We start from the raw sequence: 6333 nt of genomic DNA, 5'->3' as shown, positions 1-6333 counted from the left end.
AGGTCATGTTTTTTTTTTTTTTTTTTTTTTTTTTTTTTTTTTTTTTTTTTTTTGCTGGGAACACTTCTGGCCATCGAGTCAACCTATCAACGATCACTAGGGCATATTTGTAGCCTTGACAATTGGGCATTGCTATATAATCAATTTGTAAGCACTCAAACGGGGTATATGCCAATTGTCTACTACCAAGCCCTTTAATTCTGCTCATCCCCTGATTGTACTGCAAGCAAACCTTGCATTTCTGGCACGTTCTTATTGCACAAGTGGAAATTCCAGATGCTCTCCAGTATCTTCGTATGCAATCTATGAGGGATCGAGGTCCATAATGCCCTTTGACGTGCAACGAACTGCCTAGGGTATTATATAAAGATCTTGGAAGAATGGGTTTGTCTGCACTAGGAAACCATACACCTCTCACTAATTTGGCCCCAAGATTTTCTATCCAGTGCTTCACTTCCCTTGGGGAGTATGTTTGTTTGAGATCTGCTTCATCTACCAAGGAGAAGTTTAGCACATGGATGGGACCAAATTGGGCACCATATTTGGCTGATTTGTTTGCCCTTCTGTTTCCTAAAGACACCCAATATATACCCTTTTGATGTGATCTGCAAAGTATCACCGCAACTTCTTTGGGCAACTCGACAGCTTCCAGGAGTTCATTTATTATGCTCCCATAGGCTATTTTCTTCCTGCCAGGAGTTATAAAACCACGGTATCTCCAGATTTTGCCAGTGCAATGGACTACATTAAAAGCATATTTGCTATCTGTATATACAATCCTTTGATCCTTGCAAATCTCAAGAGCTCTGGTGAGACTTAGGATTTTGGCACCTTGAGCGCTCATGGACTTTGGTAGAGCTACATATCATAAAGTCTCATCTTGAGTCACCACAGCTGTACCTGTAAATTGTTCTCCGTCTAACACATATGCAGAACCATCAGTAAATAGTGTCAGGTCAGGTGAGGCTAAAGGGATATCAGTTAGGTCATCTCTAGTCTTCTGCACTATTTCCAAGGTATCTATACAACTATGGATGGGTTCCCCTTCTAATGGTAAGTCTGGCATTAGTGTGCCTGGGTTGATCTCCTTGCAACGATGGAAAGTTAGGTTCTCATTGCCCAGCAACACAATTTGATATTGGGATAAGCGCTGAGATGTAAAAGTTTGCAGGTTGCTGTTTTTCAAGATGGTATCTATTTGATGAGGTGAATACAGCATGATCCTGCATCCCAAAACCAGATCTGAAGATTTCTTCACCATTAGGGCAGCAGCTGCAATTGCTCTCATACATGGTGGCATCCCTTGAGCCACAACATCTAGTTGGGAGCTATAATAGGCAATAGGTCTAAACTGATCCCCAAGAGTTTGCACCAATACAACATTGGCAATTCCCTTGTCCTCATGCACAAACAAGTGAAATGGTTTTGCATGGTCAGGGATTCTAAGTGCAGGGCTTGTCAAGACAGCTCTTTTCAGTTTTTCAATAGCATGTTTGTTCTCCCATGTAAGTTTTAAAGGTTCTGAGACTCTGTTCCTAGTCAAGTCTGTCAGAGGTTTTGAGATCAGACTATATCCCAGGATCCATTCCCTACAGTAACCCGTGATTCCTAAAATTTCACAGAGCTGCTTCTTGGTCTTAGGCATGCACGGCTTCTGTATATCTGAAACTCTTTTGGGAGACCCATCTTGTACCCTTTTCCAACACAAAGCCAAAGTATTTGACCCTAGGCATAACCCACTGCAATTTGGCTTTCAAGATCTTGTGTCCTCTTTTGCATAGCTCTTGTAATAGATATTTACTGTCCCCTTGACACACTTGAGCATTTGGTGACATAAGCAAAAGGTCATCAACATAATGCACTAGTTTACTTTCAGTGAATATGATTCAAGGCCTCTCTGCAGGATCTGGCAAAAGATATTTGTACTTTCTGAGAATCCTTGTGGAATTCTTGTCCAAAATATTTATTTGCCATCCCAGGAGAATGCAAAAATCTTCTGACTGGACTCATGCAGGGGCATGATAAAATATGCACAGCACAAGTCCACAAAGATGAACCAGGCTGCATTGTTTGGAATTTTGGTGATGATGTTTTTCTGGGCTAGGTACCACTGCATGTCCCCTTTTAACAAAGCTTTTGACTGCTCTCAGATGCTGCATAAATCCCCATTACGTTTTACCATTTGCATCCTTCTTTGGTTTTTTAATAGGCATAATGGGTGTGTTGTACTCAGATATGGTATAGACCAAAATGCCTTGTTCCAGGAGACTTTGGATGATAGGCTTGATACCCTCTGTAGCTTCTTTATTCAACATATACTGAGGGGTTTTGGGTGGAGTGTCCTCTTTCACCTCAATCTTGACAGGTGTGGCAGATTTCAAGATTCCTACGTCAGTTGAATGCTTTGCCCAAACTGCCTCTGGGATATCTTCAGGTATTTCAAGAATACCCCCCATATGATGTTCTTCCTCATCAACCCTCCACTTGCCCCAGGAATAACAAGGGATGGTGCTTGAGTGACTGAGTAAATATAGGAATATTTGGCCTGACATCACATTGGATATAGCTCCTAATTTACAGAGAACATCCCTCCCCAGGAGATTGGACGGACATCCGGCTATCAACAGAAATGAATCATCCAAGGTCATTGGACCTATCTTCACCATTTTAGATCTTAGCTTGGGCATCAACTCCATTTTCCCAGTGGCTCCTTTAGCTCTCACAGATCCCATAAATGCACAATTTTCTGGTGCAGATTTTAACACAGATCTAGTTGTACCGGTGTCAATAAGAGCTGGATACATCTGATCTTCTATCTTCACCATAACCAAAGGTTCCCTGTCTTTAGCTGATTGATTAACAGGTACTAAAGGTGTTTCTATCTCAATGTCACCCCAATCCCATTGATTTTCTTTGAGGATTTCTGTTCATGCTGGCTCAGAGTTCTTTGAGTATAATGATGGTATGCCTCCTCTAAATGTGGATCCCACAGAGGATAGAAGGTCCTGGTGTGCTATGGTTGATGGAATCACAAAGGGTTGGACCTGATTGAACAACAGCAATAAAAAAGATAATAAAGTATACTACCTGAATTCAAGTCACCAGGCTTAGGATATTGAAAGAAATGGCAGATACATTTGTTGAACCACTTTCAGATGATTTGAAAAGCTATGGAGAACAGGAGCAATACTGAAGGATTGGAGAATGGCAGATATCCTATTTTTCAGAAAACTTAAGAAAATCGAATTTGAAATTATGGCCAATGGGCTTAACTTTAATTCCTGGAAAAATTCTAGAATGTTTTATTAAAGAGAAATTTATGAACATCTAGAAAGTGAATCAGTGATCAGAAAGAACCATAACTTTATCAATAATAGCTAAAAATATCCAATTCAATCTTGGACTGCATTGAAAAAGAGAATACAGAATGAGGCTGTCTCTGTTATGAAGGATTCCTATAGTTTGGCTCTGAATCATTAGTCTTTAAGAAGCACTGTTATCACTATGGTGGGCACACAGTCGATTGAAGTTGGGAACCTGTATAGGAGGCATTAAAGTTCTCTAATGTTAATTTATGTGATTTTTATCATGTGTATATTTTGTCTTTTTAAAATCCATATATGGAGCATAATTCCTTTCTTTTGAAGTTTGGGGGTTGGAGAAAATTCCAGAAATTAACTACTCTAACCTATTCTGGTCACATGACTCAAAAGATACACTTTTATCTGAGGGGCATTGGGCAGTACTTACCAAAGCAATTAATAAACTAGAGATTGACTACATATGACAAAATTTGAGACAATAAGCAGATGATTAACTGCTTACCTCTTTGTAAATTTAGTGGTAATGAGTAATACAATGTAGTAACCAAAAGGAACCTTCCTGAATGATCTGTTCACTAGATAGGATGATATTGGACCAATGGGATGGCGATTTGTCCATTATGAAAACTAGCTTCATGGATTATTCACCAGAATTGTGTCAGGTAAGGACTATACAATTCTGAAGGTATTCCTTATGAGCTCCTTAACCTGAAATATACTTTATAGGACTGAACATATTAATGGAGGTCAGGCCATGCCAGTTTTTTAAAATTCAGAAATCCAATAAAAATGTCTAAAATAGCATGATACAACCTCTGTATCTCCTTATATATCTTTCTTACCTGCAGATTAAAACTATTCTCTCACCCATTAGATTAGCAAAGATGGCCAAAGAGGGAGAAAATTATTGAAGGGATTTCAGGAAAATGGGTCTATTATAGCACTATTGGTGGAACTGTAAATTTTTGAAAGCAGTTTTGAAACTATGCCACAAAAGGCACTAAACTGTTATTCCTTTAGACTCAGCAATACCACTACTAGATCTGTGCCCCAACGAAATCAAAGAAAGTAGTAGAGGACTTCATCCTGTTTGATTGGCAACTGGTCAGGATAGATGACCTTTTCTCCATAGGAGTTGCTGCCCCAGGTGATGCTGGAGGGACTGGGCTAGGAGCAAGACTGGTGATATGGGTGTTCTGCCATTCCTGAACTTTTGGGCTTACTCACCAGAAAATGGTAGTCAATCAGCTTTTGGCATTAGTGGTGTCCAAGCATATGGATCTTTCTCCACAATGATTGCTCCCATTTATGATGCCACCTCCTGTTTCTCCTTCATGATGCCTTGCTGTTTCAGCTAGATTGGCTTGCTTAAGAAAAATTATCAATGAAATAGTAGACTTTGATTCCAGAGCACTGATGATAAATCATGTTCCCTGCTATTGACAGAGAAATGATGGACTCTAGATGCAGAATAAAGCATATATTTTTAGACAAACCAATGTAGATATTTGTTTTGCTTGACTCTGCATGTATTAAATGAATAATTTTTTTTCAACTGGGGAGTAGAAGGAGGTATAGTTAGGATAGTAAATTTTTTTGTGGTAAAATCGAATGTAATGGACGTCTGTACTAGCAGCAATGCAATGATCCAGGAAAATTCTGAGGGATTTATGGAAAAGAATGCTACCCACATTCAGAGGAAGAACTACAGGAGTGGAAACACAGAAGAAAAACAATGACTTGAACACATGAGTTGATGAGGACATGATTTGGGATGTAGACTCTAAATGACCACCCTAGGGCAATTATCGATAATAAGAAAATAGGTCTTGATCACACACAAAGAAACCAGTGGAAATGTGCATTGATTATGGGGGGTGGAGACCTGGGGGTGTGTGGAGGGGAGAGTAAGAACATGAATCATGTAACCATGGAAAATTTTTTTTTCTAAAAAATAAAAAAATTATAAGTGCTAAAAAATAAAAAAATACCATCTTAAACAAAAAAAGAAAATAAAGAAAATAGGGTCACTGAAGTGCTTTTTAAAAATTAAGTTTATTTATTTATTTAATTAACTTAGAATACTTTTTCATGGTTACATGATTCATGTTCTTTTCCTCCCCTCCTCTCATTCCTCTTCCCATAGCCAACAAGCAATTCCACTGGGTTTTACGTTGATCAAGACCTATTTCTATATTATTAATATTTGCACTAGGGTGATCATTTAGAGTCCACATCCCCAATCATAACCCCATCGAACCATGGATGTGGATAGCGTTCTTTCTCATAAGTTCCTCAGAATTGTCCTGGATCATTGCATTGCTGTGAAGCACTTTTTTAAATGCATAAATGAGAATAAAAAAGAAAATGAGAAAGAATCACAGATAGGGACAGCTTTCAATGTTACATATAGAAATGAGCATTAGATTTAAAAAAATAAAAGCAAGCTGTATCTAATAGAAACTATGTTTCAGATTTTTTTTCTTTTTCCCAGCATGCCATTTTCATCGTGGTTGAAATGGGTATACTGAAACATGTGGTGTCTGTAGTTAATTATGGCGAATATATAAACAAATATATATATATATATATATATGTGTCCTTGATTTGCTATTAGGGACTGAGAAGTATTAGGATCAGTATTAGGATCAGTACCATTTAGGTGGGGAGTTGGATGAGCCAAGCATTTGGGTCCTATAGTCCATTTGGATGTGGTTTTTTAAACTTGAATATAGACAAAAATCTTTGAATTTTATATAGCCAGTCTTGTGGCTGGCCAATAAAAGAACACTTTGCCAGACCCTGATTATTAAGAAACTGTTGTCCTACTGATGAATTTAAATTGTCATGCCCCTTACGAAATATAACTTTAAATATAAACTTTTTGCTTTTCTTTGTGATTATTGAAATGTTGACAGCAATCTGAATGCTTCCTGGCCTAAGACAACTGCAAATTGATTTTAGGCCAGGTACTCTGGACTGGACCATGACCACCCCCAATAAAGTCCTT

The sequence above is a fragment of the Gracilinanus agilis genome, chromosome 4 (assembly GCF_016433145.1).
Source record: "Gracilinanus agilis isolate LMUSP501 chromosome 4, AgileGrace, whole genome shotgun sequence".
Classification (NCBI taxonomy): Eukaryota; Metazoa; Chordata; class Mammalia; order Didelphimorphia; family Didelphidae; genus Gracilinanus; species Gracilinanus agilis.
Note: the sequence above shows the minus strand (reverse complement) of the source record.